Source organism: Herpailurus yagouaroundi, unplaced genomic scaffold (assembly GCF_014898765.1).
Source record: "Herpailurus yagouaroundi ecotype Mexico unplaced genomic scaffold, PumYag 67793, whole genome shotgun sequence".
Taxonomy (NCBI): domain Eukaryota; kingdom Metazoa; phylum Chordata; class Mammalia; order Carnivora; family Felidae; genus Herpailurus; species Herpailurus yagouaroundi.
In genome coordinates, this window is record NW_024420586.1 from 548,498 (window position 1) to 564,525 (window position 16,028).

General features: G+C 38.4%; 1 long non-coding RNA gene and 1 other non-coding gene across 3 annotated transcripts in view; both read left to right on the forward strand.

Moving 5' to 3' along the window:
• LOC121026097 (uncharacterized) overlaps positions 1-16,028 on the forward strand; it is a 41,727-nt gene that overhangs the window by 2,957 nt on the left and 22,742 nt on the right. For both annotated transcript variants that reach the window (XR_005788262.1, XR_005788263.1), the window contains exons 3-4: positions 3,587-3,809; positions 11,246-11,480. This is a non-coding gene — a long non-coding RNA (uncharacterized LOC121026097). The remainder of the gene's footprint in view (positions 1-3,586; positions 3,810-11,245; positions 11,481-16,028) is intronic.
• On the forward strand, positions 5,948-6,055 carry LOC121026184 (U6 spliceosomal RNA). The gene has a single exon (XR_005788290.1). It is a non-coding gene; the product is annotated as a U6 spliceosomal RNA (small nuclear RNA).

Here is a 16,028-nt window from a genome sequence, read left to right on the forward strand (position 1 = left end):
ATTTTGAGAGAGAGATAGAGCATGAATGGGGGAGGTGCAGCGAGAGAGGGACACACAGAATTTGAAGCATGCTCTAGGCTCTGAGTTGTCAACACAGAGCCCGATGCAGAGCTCGAACTCACAACCTGAGCCAAAGTCGGACGCTTAACCGACTGAGCCACCCAGGAGACCTGTAATGAGAATTTTAAATTGTCCTATTTGAAATGCCATTTAAATTTTCAAGATTGAAAATAGAATTTATAAACAAAGCAGCTTTGAAATTGTTTCTGTAATGCCTTAGAAAACTCAGATATCTGACCTTATATTACACTTAGTAAAACAGAAAAGGCCATTTGCTGATAAAATATTGTCATTCACAGATAATTACATTACGTAGATTTACGTAATTTATGTGGAACCCACACATTGTATTTATAGATTTGGAAAACTTTATACTTAGCAATTGTCCATTTTACTTCTCCATTTATTTGTTGTGATAAGACATACAATTTTCCCAAAATGTGTTAGATCAAGTTGAACAAATGAAATTAATATGAAAATATCTATTAAAGGATGTTAGTGTCCAAGCTGTCCATCTTTTCTGTCTGTCATCCATCTGGACATAAAAGAGTTTGTTAAACAGAATTAAATATACCCTATGTACCACACCAGTGGTTCTCAATCAGGAAGATTGTATCCCCTAGGGAACATTTCACAAAGTCTGGAGACACTTTTGATTGTCACAACTGGGGAGGGAGCAGGGTGCCACTGGCATCTGATGGGTAGAGGCCAAGGATGCTGCTAAACATCCCACAATGCACAGGACAGCTCCCCAAAAGAAAGAATGATCCTGACCCAAAATGTCAATAGGGTTGGAAAACTCTGGTCTACAACAAACACTTTGATGTTTAAAATATAATACAGGGGTGCCTGACTGGCTTAGTCAGTAGACCATGTGACTCTTGATCTTGGGGTCCTGAATTCAAGCCGCACATTGGGGGTAGAGTTTACTTTAAAAATAAATAAATAAAAGTAAAAATCAAAATATTAAATAAAATGTATCACAAACTCATTCTTCATAATCCCTGCAGAGGAAAGAATAGATTATTATTGTTTTAAAGTCATCTCAAGAGATTCTCAGGGGAAGCCTTGATTCTTAGAAACTGTAAAATATAGGTTGAAGCTTGTATGCATTTTTTGTTTCTTTGTGTGTGTGTTTTTAAGTTTTTTAATGTTTATTTAATTTTTGAGAGAGAAACGGAGACAGGGAGCAAGCAGGGTAGGGGCAGAAAGAGAGGGAGACACAGAATCCAAAGCGGGCTCCAGGCTCTGAGCTGTCAGCACAGAGCCCAATGTGGGGCTCAAACTCATGAACCGCGATATCATTACCTGAGCTGAAGTCAGATGCTTAACCAACTGAGCCACCCAGGTGCCCCTGGGTGTTTTTTCAAAGTAATCTCTACACCCAACATGGGGCTCAAACTCACAACCCTAAGATCAAGACCCAGATGCTCCACTGACTGAGCCAGCCAGGCTCTCCTGTATCATTTGTTTTATATGAGAAATTCCTTCTTTTTATGTTATAATATCTTCTTTCAAGTAGATAGAACTTAGATGGAGCCTTCCTTCCTGGAACTCCATCTTTAAAAAATAATTGTGGGGGCACCTGGGTGGCTCAGTTGGTTAAGCGTCCAACTTCCTCTCAGGTCATGATCTTGAGCTTGGGGAATTCGAGCCCCACATAGGGTTCTGTGCTGACACCTCAGAGCCTGGAGCCTGCTTCGAATTCTGTGTCTCCCTCTCTCTTTGCCCCTCCCCCACTTGCACTCTGCCTCTTGCTCTCTCAAAAATAAACATTAAAAAATTGTTTTAATAATAAAATAAAATAAATAAATAAAAATTGTTGTTGGGGCACCTGGGTGGCTCAGGCGGTTAAGCATCCAACTCTTGATTAAGGCTCAGGTCATGCTCTCCGGGACATGAGATCAAGCCCTGAGGGTCAGGCTCTGTACTGCGCATGGAGCCTGCTTAAGATTCTCTCTCTAAAAAAAAAAGAAAAGAAAAAAAAATTGTTTATCTCATCTGTCTGGAGGTGAACCTGAACTTTACTAACATTGCAAAGTGTTCTTCCTAAGGCGTGAATCTATAGATGTGAGTTTAGTGTAAATTATATAGCAACAGGAAAATGAATTAGAAAACTTTCTTTGTGCTTCTGTATTTCCCTGTCCATAGACTAGAAACCTACCTTTCTTGTACAATGTGAAAACATTTTACTTGGAAAGAAAGTGACCATTCAAATCTAAGATCTGATATGATAGAGAATGTCAAGAACACCTAGTTCATGTTAACATTCTTGGTATTCATAATTTAAACGTCTTTTCTTTTCTTTTTTTTTCAACGTTTATTTATTTTTGGGACAGAGAGAGACAGAGCAGGAACGGGGGAGGGGCAGAGAGAGAGGGAGACACAGAATCGGAAACAGGCTCCAGGCTCTGAGCCATCAGCCCAGAGCCCAACGCAGGGCTCGAACTCACGGACCTCGAGATCGTGACCTGGCTGAAGTCGGACGCTTAACCGACTGCGCCACCCAGGCGCCCCAAACGTCTTTTCTTTTTAATCGAGAGTTGGCATACATTTCGTATGCCTTTGAAAATTTAATCTGGAACACAGAGAAGGAAATTTGTTTTCTTTTTAAAGATCTCTAAGGAAAGTTGTTCCACAATCCATCAGGTTGTTCTAATATCTAACCTGTATGAGGTATCACATATTATAATGTAGACTGATATAACTAGTTTGGAAGGCAATTTAGCAATATTTATCAACTAACCTCATAAATGTCCATGGCCTTTGAGGCAGTAATTCCTTTTCTGAGAATTTATCCTGAAGTAATTATCCTAAATGCACACTAGGCTTTCTACACGAGATGTTCCTGAAAGTGTGTTTTACCACAGTGAAAAACTAGAAACTCCTAACTGTACCACAACCAGAATAGTAGAATGGGTAGATTAAATTGACTAACTTTATGTCAGCTTTATGTCCACGTAAAGATATGAAAAATTGGGGTGCTCTGCTGGCTCAGAAGAGCATGTGACTCAATCTCCAGTCATGGGTTTGAGCCCCATGTTGGGTGTAGAAATTACTAAAAAAATAAATAAACTTAAAAATTGTTTTACAGAACACATGTGATAACATGGGGCAATATTTTTTCAGTAAAAAATAAAATAGGATATGAAACATTGTTCGCTGCATGATTATAATAGCATGAGAAAAAAATCATTTGAGCCCACACAGGGACACCAAAAAAGAAAGAAAGAAAGAAAGAAAGAAAGAAAGAAAGAAAGAAAGAAAGAAAGAAATCAAGCAAAATCCTGTAAACTCATGTAATCAAAGCTATTTACCCAGAAATTCCACTTCTAAGAGATTATCCTAGGGGAATGATTGGTATAAAGAAATTAATCACTAAGCAATAAAGTATAAACAACCTTAATGGTTTTTTAGTAAAAAAGTGGAAACAACTCAAATGTCATGTCTATATGGATACCCCATATGTTCACTATTAAATTTGATTTTCTCCTATTAATCTGTCTCATGTCAATTTGATTCTTAGTACAGCTAGAGGGTCTTGAAGGGCAGAGGAAATTCTTTCTCCCCAACGGTTGGCACATTTTGCAGTACACTTTCTACTCGTTGGACACCTCTTGACCTGACATTGCTGCAGTTGAGAGATCCTTGGGACAATGACATTCAGCTGGCAGCAGGTGAAATTTCTTACCAGGTGAAATTCCAGCCTCCTGGAATGTCTGTGTGTGGAGGCAAATGGAGCCAGAGTGGTAAGAGGTCTTTTTGTCTCTTTCTTAATTTAGATTAGCAGGAGAAAATCCTTGTGGAACTAGTTTCTTGGACTAGGTTACTCTTTGGTTAAATTTAGTAGAGTACTCTTTGGTTCCTGATCCATTTCCTCCCAGAGATGGTCTTTGTTTTCCTCTGTCTGTGTCTTTGGTGTCTTTAATGCGCACATGAAGTAAAGGCTGTTGCTCACGGACATGTTGGAAGCCAAAGCTGCAAAATTGGTGGGCACCGGTCGAGCACTTAAAAGGTGTTAGAGTGCTCGCCACCTCAAGAAGACTCCCATGTTAGGAAAAGTTTGTCACAGAATGGGTTAGATTGACACTAGGTCACCCCTAAATCTCAAGAAAACTTCCATGCAATGAGATATACTGTAAAACAACACAAAATCCCCACACATCCCTCCTAGTTATTAGGGTGGCTGTGGCTCCAAGAGACCCAAGGTCTAGCCAAGGCTGTTTATGTGCGCATAAGAGATTTGTCCTTTCATCTTGTTCTATGTTCTAAGAATGTAGCCGGTGTGAAGGGGTGCAAGAGCACCTGGCTTCAGGGGTCCCAAACAAGATCCAGAGGCAGAGAGATGAGTGCTGGTGGAACAAGAAAGGAATGTACTTCAGTGAGGCCACCACCCAGAAGACAGCAGACTAGCATCTCAGACTGTCTGCAAAGTGCTACAAACACTTCAGGTTTATATAAGGAAAATGTGGGGCAAAGGTGGGTGGGTACCTGTAGGTGGGCAGTGAAGGTCAAGTCTATCACTGTCTTAGAGTCAGTCATGGGTGGGGTCTTGCTGGGGCGGGGGCAGTCCTTATTGCTAGAGGGGCTAGTTTTGGTTCCCATCAGGGGATGCTTTGCCCACAGGATCTTCTGTCTGAGTTAAGAGATAAGCTAGAAAGAAGAACTTGATCAGTTAGAAAGTTTGAGGTCAAAATGGAAGTAGTCAAAGTCCTCTTTCAAGAGCTTGACTTTGTGACCAGTGAGAATATTCTCTTTGGTCTCCACCATTCAGAGGGTGCACTTTCCAGAGTTCTGCAGGGGATCAGTCAAATAGACTGGGGATCCAAATATCTCTCCTCCACCCCACCGACTGTGGGAAGTTTGTCATAAGAGGTTCCAGCCCAGAGGAACCTTTGTTATATCAATCTTAGTTGCTTGTCAGTGTTGGAAAGTTACATTCCAGTAGCACCTGCCCTGTGTCACAAATGAGGGAGTCTTTGACTAAAGGCATCTCACCATTTTGTGAGGACTAGAGACACCATTTTCCCTACACCATCCTCACCACTTGTGCAATGAAGTCCTTTGCTTTGTTAGACTAATTTTGGGAGTAAACTTTTGAATCATGGGGGCCGTGTAATCTATATCCTCTTTGGATGCCTTGCATCACTGGTTAAACCATTAAGGCTTATTGGTTTGAGTCGCTGTTAATAGATCCTACTCATCAATGGCTGGAGGATGGATACTTTAAATTGGCTATATTAAAAAAAAGTCTTTATAGAGAGCTCTCAACTGTCTTATTAGTATAGTGGCAAGCCTTAAGGACTCCCTTGATAAGATGAAATAACAAAAATCAGACTTAAAAATAGGGGCACCTGGTAACTCAGTCAGTTAAGCGTCTGACTCTTGATTTCGGCTCAGGTCATGATCTCACAGCAAGGAGCCTGCTTGGAATTCTCTCCCTCTCTCTCTGTCCCTCCCCCACTTGCACTGTCTCTGTCTCTCAATATAATAACTTAAAAAAATTTTTTTAAATCTCCCTGATATAAAGAATGAAATTTAGTTAAAAAGATAGGCCAGTCCCTTGATATTCAGGATACAATCTAGTTCGTTAGACAATTAGAAATAACTGTCTTACAAATCTCTACAAAACCAGAAATGCAACTCTAGAAACAAGTCAAAGCATACCTATCTTTACCATTCCCTGAACCTCACCTATTCCTCTCAAAATATTTGTAGATATTATAAAAGGTCTGGATATTGGAACAAAATTGTCCTGTACTGAAGAGAAAAAAGGAAAATTTGTAAATCACAGTTATCCTGAAATTCTAAGAGAAAAAAAAATTTTTTTTAGATTCTCTGTCCCTTAAAATCAAAATAAATCTTATGTCTTTGAAATGTAAACAGAGTGCTCACTTTGGCAGCACACGTACTAAAATTGTAATGATACAGAGAAGAATTAGTATGGCCCTTGAGCAAAGATGACACACAAATTGATGAAGCATTTCAGATTTTTTTTAATTAAAAAATAAAAAAATAATAGGGGCACCTGGATGGCTCAGTCCGTTAAGCTTCTGACTTCAGTTCAGGTCATAATTTCACAGTTCTTGAGTTCAAGCCCCACATCAGGCTCTCTGCTGTCAGCACAGAGCCTGCTTAGGACTCTCTGCCCTCCCTCTGTCAGCCCCTCTCCCCCCCCCCCAAATAAACATTTTTAAAGAATTATAAATAAAATAAAATAAAATAAAATAAAATAAAATAAAATAAAATAAAATAAAATGTAAACAGTGCCTACTCAAGAATGGGGAAAAAAAGGGCTGTGTGTCAGTGTGGGATCGGGGAGGGAGAGGCCTTTTTAAAAGGCAAACTGCTGATAGACCTCTTAAGCCCAGACTCTAGTGGCTCTTATAACAGGCAGATATGTTCCAAATCTCAACCTTGGAGAAAACTTGGATACTCTGTGCCTTTGTGATGTAAATGTTCAATTCTCATCCTTTCTAGGATGTAAGTCATTTTTTGAAATGCAACTTCTGGGGAGAAAATTTTCAACAGAAAAAAAAAATGGTGGCATTTGGAAATTGAGCTCCTAATGTTTTCTCCACAAAGATTAGTAAAAACAAGCTATAAGATTTTTTATTGCATCTTGTCTGTGTATGTGTGTCCATATATGTTGTAAATGTGTAATATTTTCGCTACCTCTTGATAGTCTTGCCAAAATTAACTTGTAAAAACGCTCTATGTGGTTGGTTTGAAGGTAAGCACTTATAAGATTGGACATTTAAAACTCAGAAAGACAGAAACTAACCCAAATGTTTTTCAGGTTCACATGATCTGGGGAAATATTCAATATTAAAGCTAATTTAAGGTTGTTGGTTAAATTAAAATACACATGTTTTTAGAGTTACTAGCATTAAATATAGAACTTTTAGTCTGCCTATGTTCACTGAAAGTCAAATAAATTCATTATTTCTATTGCAAAATTTGTCCAAAAAAACACCCACAATCATGGTTGACTTTGTCTAATGCCTGATAAAGTTTTGTGACTAATCTAAACATAATTGTTAGAAACAAGTAAATTAAATAGATGTAAATAAAGTAAAAAGGTAAGTAAACTTTTAAGTAGCTTCAAAATCTTTGATAACATGAAACTTTAAAATTTTGCTGTTAAATAATGAGTTAGGTTAAATGTATTGATTACCTAAATCACTTCGAAGTAAGATAAAATAATAAAACATCAAGTATGAAACATAAGTTTATCTGTTTTTGTCTTATCGCAGAGAAACTAAAGATGAATATGGGTCTGTTAGTAAACTTGGTTTGTGCTTTATTTAAATACGGTACTATGGGGGCGCCTGGGTGGCGCAGTCGGTTAAGCATCCGACTTCAGCCAGGTCACGATCTCGCGGTCCGTGAGTTCGAGCCCCGCGTCGGGCTCTGGGCTGATGGCTCAGAGCCTGGAGCCTGCTTCCGATTCTGTGTCTCCCTCTCTCTCTCTGCCCCTCTCCCGTTCATGCTCTGTCTCTCTCTGTCCCAAAAATAAATAAAAAACGTTGAAAAAAATTAAAAAAAAAAAGAATAATCGTATAACTGATGGTTCACAGTTACTACTTCGTTTTCACTAGAAACTAAGGTTTCTAAAAGTTCTTAATTCTAATAAATGTAAATAAGACTACTGGAAATAATCAGGGAAACAACTCTGTTTGCAGGGAAATAAGATGTGTGTTTTTGGTAAGAAGTAGCATAAGAAATAGAAATACACTTTTGTTGAGGGAAAGAAAATAATTTCGTCCTAAAATGGGGCCAGTTATTTAAACTGAGGACAAAATATGAATGTAAAAACAGTTGTAAAAGATTTACTGAAAAAGAATCTTTTGAAAGGAATTTTATGTGCAGTCAGTACTGGCTAAGATTAACATAAATTTAAGTAAGTAAATGAATTTTAATATCAAATATTAAAATTGTGTTTTTGTTAAAAGGACAAAGTTTTCTTGAACTATTCATCTTTTTTTTTTTTAATGTTTATTTTTGAGAGAGAGTGCAAGCAGGGGAGGGGCAGAGAGAGAGGGAGACACAGAATCAGAAGCAGGCTCCAGGCCCCGAAACTGTCAGCCTGGAGTCTGCCTGGGGGCTTGAACTCACAAACCATGAAATCATGACCCCAGCCAAAGTCGGACACCCAAGCGAATGAGCCACCCAGGCATCCCTATTCATCTGCTCTTAATAAGAAATTATAAACAAAAGTTTTTCTTTATCGTTAAAGGTATCTGCCTAAAAAAACCTAAAGATTCTGTGTTTTGTCAAAATAATTTCCTATTTTTATTGGGTCTGTGATTACTTAAAAAAAACCTGAGTCTTAATATTAAAAAAGCTAAATTTTGCTCACTACTATGTAACCTTCCGTATTTGCCTTTAATACCTTTTATTGTCACTTTGGTTAAATGGATAAATATTGTTTCATAATATTTTATGATTTTATTTAATCACATTTTCAAACCTTTTAATAGTTTTTTGACATACTTCCCAAAATCACAGTCTAAAATTAAGTCTTTTGACCCCAATCTCACCAAGGTGTTTCAGAGAGTTCCTGGAACATTTCAAAGATTGTATGAGACATTAAACAAATTAGGCTTATTTAGTATGTTAAATTACATCAGAAGACTTGTCAAATAAGTGATACTAAACCCTCTTAAGATTATATTTGTGTAGATGCTATTGTGTATAAATGTTATTAGGATAATTCTAAAAACTGTATGAAACTCCTAGAAATCTGAAGTCCTGGTATGTTATCAACTTGAAATGTTGTGTGTCACAGACATAACCAAATTTTCTTCCTTTTTTTTTTAATGTTTATTTATTTTTGAGAGAGTGAGAGAGAACAAGCAGGGCAGGGGCAGAGAGAGAGAGGGAAGGAGAGAATCCCAAGCAGGCTCTGCACTGTCAGAACAAAGCCTGACTCAGGGCTCATTCTCACAATCCATGAGATTATGACCTGCGCTGAGATCAAGAGTCAGATGCTTAACCAACTGAGCTACCCAGGTGACCCCATAACCAAATTTTCTTGTCAATTACATTGTAATGAACTCTAATTACATCTCTGACCATGGCCACTTTTAAGTCTGGTCATTTACAGTTACTGTTTTACTCTGATGATGTTGCAAATGTGTTTCATATTAAAGATATTCATAGAAAACCTCAAAGTATAGGTTTCTGATAACCTTAGGATCCTAAACTGATCCTAAACTGAACTAAGAATTTCTAAAACTAGAGGGAAAACTGGATTTAAGCAGAATGAAAATTAATAACATGAGACTCAATGAAGTGAGGAAGTAATTGTAATTTTTATGACTTTCTGTTTATTTTTTTAATTTTTAAGAAATGTTTTATTTTTGAGACAGAGAGAGAGAGCACGCCAACGTGCACACGCACCCAGAGAAGGAGCAGAGAGAGGGAGACAGAGTTTCCAAAGCAGGCTCCACACTGACAGCAGAGAGTCCAATGTGAGCCTGGAACTCATGAACTGTGAGATCATGACCTGAGCCGAAGTCGATGCTTAACCAACTGAGGCACGCAGGGGCCCCATGACTTTCTGTTTAAAATGTTACTGACTCTTTAAAAAAAATGCTTTGTTTTTCCAATTAAAAAAAATTTTTTTTTCTCATAGGGTGAGAAACTGACTGGTTGGCTCTTGATCTCAGCTCAGGTCATGATCTCACATGGTTCTGGTTCTGCACTCACAGCACAGAGCCTGCTTGGGATTGTCTCTCTCCCTCTCTCTCTGCCCCTCCCCCATTTTTGTGAACACTCTCTCTCAAAATTAATAAACTTAAAAACATTTTTTCTCTTAAGCTTACTGATTTACAGCAATTTGATAAAATATACCTTTGTGAACAAATTGAAACATTTATCTTTTGTTCCTACCTGATGCCTCCAGAATTCAGAAACTGTCAGTTGAGTGTTCTTATATGTATTTTTTAAGATTAAAAAAAAAATTTAAAGATTTTATTTTTAAGTTATCTCTATACCCAACATAGGGCTCAAATTCACAACCCTGAGATCGAGTCTCATGCTCCACTGACTGAGCCAGCCAGTCGCCCCGAATGTTCTTATATTTTACTTTTTTACAAGTTATTTATTTATTTTGAGAGAGTGAGCTTGTGTGCAGAGGAAGGGCAGAGAGAGAGGCAGAGAGAATCCCAAGCAGGCCCCGCACAGTCAGCATAGAGCCCGACATGGGTCTCAATCCCATGAATCATGAGATCATGACCTGAGCCGAAATCAAGAGTCAAAGGCTTAACCGACTGAGCCACCAAGATGCCCTTCAACTGATCTTCTCACTGCACTTATATAAATGATCAGGCCAAGGTGTTTTGAAACTAGACTTATTTAGCAAATAGATTAGTATTAATTAGGCTATCTTTGGTAGAATGAGGGTGATTATAGAGAGAAAATATATTTCAATAACACACCAAGTAAATATTAGATTCTAATACTGTTTCTTATAAACTAGACCAGATCCTGATTTCTTCTAGTTTCTTCCAATGCCTGGCTACCATTCTCCAAAGTAACATTTCTGAGTCTTTTCCCATCTTTCTGAGTTGGATACATTTGAGAACTAAGACTATCCTTTCTCTTGAAGCCCTGCGAACTAAATAGGAACGACTTAATGTAAACTTCAGAGAAATCTCCACAGTAGCTCCCATACAGGCAACCTTTATGCCTGTTGCTCTGTGGGCCTTTCAGAAGGATCACCACAGGCCACCTGGCTGGCTCAGTCAGTGAAACACAGGAGTCTTGATGTCAGGGTGGTGAGTTCAAGTCCCACATTGGGTATAGAGCTTACCTAAAAAAAAAAAAAAAAAAAAAAAAAGAAAGGAAGGAAGGAAGAAAGAAAGAAAGAAATTAGGTTTCCAGAAGTATGTAATTCTAACAGAAAGAATGTCAAATAAACTCCTCTTTAAAAAAAAAAAGAAAAATGAAAAAAGATCACTACAAACACTTGAACTATAAACCGAGAAAATCTATCAGACTGCCACCACCTGCTGTCACTCTATCCACAGATGATTCAAGCTTGACATCTAGAAATCTCAACTGGATACCCTCAGAACTCGCAAACTGGTTTATAATTTGATCCAAACATTGACCATTTTTTTTTCTTTTGTTTCCATAGAAATGCCTCTTATTTAAAACCTGATTGCTTAAACCATAGGCCCAACTTTGAGAACACAGCTGCATCACTGTCTCCTGAAATGGGTTTAACTGAACTGACTTATTGCAAGGACTGGTCCACCAAGACAGAATGATCTACCTGCTCAACTTTTATACGTGAAGCTTAAGGGAAGTGTCAGAGGAGGGAACTACAGGGGCCAAGGGCAGTATGCTCCAAGATGGCCCACTCTGGCATGAACATTATTTCCAGTCAAAAGCAATCAAAACCCAGCAGGGTAAGGAAAAACTCTTTATCCCCCCTCAACTGCCTGCTGATACCAGAAAGACAGCTATTTACAGAGATTCCTCTCTACCTAAGAAACTTATCCACATAATAAGACAACTTTGTTTTTTTTGCAAAACAAAACTCCTCTCACCTTTCTGTTAATAAGTTTTTCTCCCCCTTTGTATCCTCAGACCCCTACCCTGCTCCTGAGCTCATATAGCCTCATGTTGCTTGACTATCTTTGGAATTTCCATGTCTGTGGATTCCCCCATACCTATGGAGTTAAATTTGATTTATTCCTGTTAATCTGTCTCATGTCAGGGCACCTGGCTGGCTCAGTCAGTGTAGCATGTGACTCTTGATCTCAGGGTCATGAGTTCAAGCCCGACACTGGGTGTGGACCTTATGTTAAAAAAAAAAAAAAAAAAAAAAAAAATCAATCTGTCTCGTGTCAATTTGATTCTTAGTCCAGCTAGAAGGATCTTGAAGGGCAGAAGAAATTTTTCCTCCCTGACACAACCTTTCAAATTTACTCATAGTATCCTTAGCTTGGCTAAAAATGTAGCTTTCTTATCTAAGCCCGCTCTGATCTAACTTAACAAGCTTCCATATTCTAGGTGGAAGCTGGGAGGAGGGACAAGATCAAGTTCAATTTATTTTTTATTATTTTTTAATGTTTTTTTTTTTTTTTTTGAGAGAGAGAGAGAGCATGAGCATAGGAGGGGTAGAGAGAGGAGGCACAGAATCTGAAGCAGGCTCCAGGCTCTAAGCTCAACGCGAGCTCAACGTGAGGCTCGAACTCACACAAATGGCTCATGACCTGAGCCAAAGTCAGATGCTTAACTGACTGAGCCACCCAGGCACCGCCCAAGTCCAATTTATTAACCTCAATTCAATACTATAATTTAAAATGTTTTTGTAGGTGATCAGTCTCTACTTGGATAACTCTGTTAAGAACTCAACCTCTAAGATTTCTACCCCTCCCTAAACTCCTCTCCAAGAAGACATCCAGGTGTGAGAGGGAGTGTGGCTTTCATGACCTCAAAATGGCAAAGGGCAGATGTTAATCCTCCCAAAGAAAAGCACAATCCAGACCTCACCCCTTCTGTCCTCTGCTTTCCCAGCAACCTAGCTAACCTACTTTCTGCCCTAGTACTTTAACCTGGGAGGAGATCAGGACAGTTGTGTCTTGTGACTTCCCTCCCAGACTCTACCCCCTTTTCCCCTATAACTGACCCAGAATTGCTTTTCCCTTCATTCTTTACAGCCTGGAGTGTCTCCCTTCCATTCTACACTCAGGCCCTATGTATTAAAAAGGAAGGCTTTGTCATTTGGAAATCCCTTTCTCCAAAAAGCTTGGGTTTTATGTACATTGTCTTACTAAAAAAAGGTGAAGAAAATGAGCTTTGAAATTCAAAGCAGATGAATGCCCTCTCTGTTATGAGCAGCACCTGCCTGTCCTTTCTTTCTTGGGACAGTAAGCTTAATGACTCTATCAGAAGGCTAACAAGAAATAGGATTTAAAGGGGGGAATCAGGGGCGCCTGGGTGGCGCAGTCGGTTAAGCGTCCGACTTCAGCCAGGTCACGATCTCGTGGTCCGTGAGTTCGAGTCCCGAGTCAGGCTCTGGGCTGATGGCTCAGATCCTGGAGCCTGTTTCCGATTCTGTGTCTCCCTCTCTCTCTGCCCCTCCCCCGTTCATGCTCTGTCTCTCTCTCTCTGTTGCAAAAATAAATAAACGTTGAAAAAAAAAATTTTAAAGGGGGGAATCAAAATGCATTGACATAATTCCTATAAAATATGTTCCCCAGAGAGGTGAAATTGCATGAACTAAAGAAAGGAGATTCATTTTCTTGAAAGCCTGGTGAGATTCATCTCTTTTTCTTCATAGAGACAAAGTTTAACTTTGAAAAACATGACCGTAATGAAAATATAGGATGATTACGTGTCACAGGTTTTATGCATTAATGAAGAAAGAAGGAGGATGATAAATCTGGGACAAAGGAGAATTTGAAAGACAGAGATTTATATGTTCAAAAAGGGAAAGCATGCTAAAATAAGTTTGCTAAATTAGAAGCAAAATAGGACCATAAAACCAGAAATTCTGCACAGAAATGTTTTGCATCTCTCCTGGACAAAAATCTACAAGTTAACTTGTCTGAACTTTAATCAAGCAACAGTGCATTCCTCTGAAGAACTAAATAACTCTTGAGTGGGCCTGTTAGATAAAGACCTTGAAATAAAGCTTTAGTCCAACATTCAAAGGACAAGCAGTCATCCTTTTGCTTTTGTTCCAAGTGTTGGGTAATTTTTCTTCACATTATCAAGTGTTGCATACACTCCACCCACCTTAACAGATACAAACTCAGTATGGTGGAAGCTGATGAAATAAAGAGCCACGAATGGATTTCTAAAGAGTCTACAGAAATAAAACATGTGGCTTAAAGCAAGGCCAGTTTTTGGCCTTAGAGACACAAATGAATAGGTATCTGTAAAAACCTAAAATGGTGATGTTGCCCCCAACCTACAGATTTTAGAGATATCTTATTACTCACAAATTACCCTTTCCGTAGCATCATAATCTAGATATATCTAATTGGGTATAAATGATTCCATTACCAAAGCAGATTAATCAGGTTAAATGAAACCATAAGGGCATGTGATGATTTTTAAATGATAGGTTACATAAGTTACCACAGCCCACTTAACATATGCTATCCTATTAGTTTACCACAGTGACAAACATGATTTCATCAGTAATGCATATTCAGAGTTGGCTTACCTTTAAGGATTTTAGCACAGTTCACATATAAACCACTCTCCAACTGATAGTAGTTTCCAAAACAGATCTGGTTTTTAAAAAGTTCATAACCGCTCATTTTTAATCCCATCCTCCCTATTCAGATGGTTATTGAAGTATCCTCTTGATTGCAGAGCAATGAAAGAAAATGAAGATTATAAAAGAACAAAGTCTATCCTGAGTAGCAGTTTCCCCATGGAATTTTATTTTCTGAGTAGAGCACTAGATCATCTGATTAAAAAGCTCAAATTTTCTGAAACTTTCTATTGATGTCTATGGTGTGTAACATGAGCACGTTTCCATATTAAGGTTATTCAGCTGTGGCAAACACAAGAACTCATTCAAAGCTTTTCCTTTAAAGGTTGAAGAAACCTAAGACCACATGTTGGTGCAGCAATGAGAAATCTTTAAATGTCTGTCAGCAACTGGTCGGCATTGGGTTTTGTTTGGTTGGTTTGGGTTTTTCTTTTTTTCTTTTTTTTTCCTTTTTGTCCTGCAGAAAAGCAAAGACAAACATTTCAAAAAACATTGTAACTCAAAAGAATGACCAAAGCTAAGAAATTTAAGTAAGCGTGTCACAAACACAAGAACATGGATTTTGTTGGCTAATCCAAATAGATAATTAATCATGTTCCTGACAGTTTGGAATGCAGATTTGCCTGCTATTTGCAGAAACATTAACAAGCAGGCCAAGGGCTTTCTTGATTACTGGAAACTGGAGTGGCTTGAGGAGCTGTAAGTCAGTGATTTCAAGATCTACAGATTTTTTGGACCAGTAAAATTTCAAAATAATGTTGAAGACCAACATGGTGTTAACTTCTTATTTAGCCAAATAATATTGGGGGAGATATCTTAATATTTATAATTGGTATCCAATTATAAAATAGCCTTAAAAAAACAGGTTGGGTTTTTTGGGTTTCTTTTTTGAGGCTAGTTCACAAATGGATTCACCAGTAGATTTGGTGGTCAAGATATCTTTAAGGTAACCTTAACTTCTTTCCCAAACCTTTCCTTAGTGACTAACAAGCACATTCAAGTACCTGCCATCCATGACTGATCAAAATGAATGCTACTCCTGAGACAAGTGAATGTGACAGGATTAGACTTTGACTCTAGATAGGGTCTTGGTTCTTGAGAGTTCCTCCTTAGGATCATCCTGTCTTGAGGATTTTTTCAAATGGTGAGGAGATAGGAGATGTAAGCATTAACCAAATTCTGACTGGGTCATGTATTTGGCTTTCTTCTGATCTACATGACCTTAAAACAAAAATCCAGTCAAATTCCTTGAATGCCTATTATTAAGAGTGTTGTGCTGAGCTTTGGGGCAAGATTTCTCAAACTTAAGTCTTAATAAATAGAGCCTGAGAGCTTTCCAAAAGGGCAGACTTCTGGGTTTTGGTGCCATCGGTTCTTAATGAAGTTGAGATGGCAGCCCTGCAATCCCAATTTTTAAGAAGCATAATGTGATTTTGATGCACCTGGTCCATGGACCCCCATCTTGAGAAATGTTGTTCTAGGAACTCTGAAGAAGTAATACTTCCAATTTCAGTAATGGCACACTAGCTAATTCTGATCACCCTTCCTGCTGAACATAATTTACTAAAAATCTTCTTAGAAGCATCAAAAAGCTAACAAAATGGGAATGCAAGCTGGTGCAGCCACTCTGGAAAACAGTATGGAGGTTCCTCAAAAAACTGAAAATAGAACTACCCTACAACCCAGCAATGGCACTACTAGGCACTTATCCACGGGATACAGG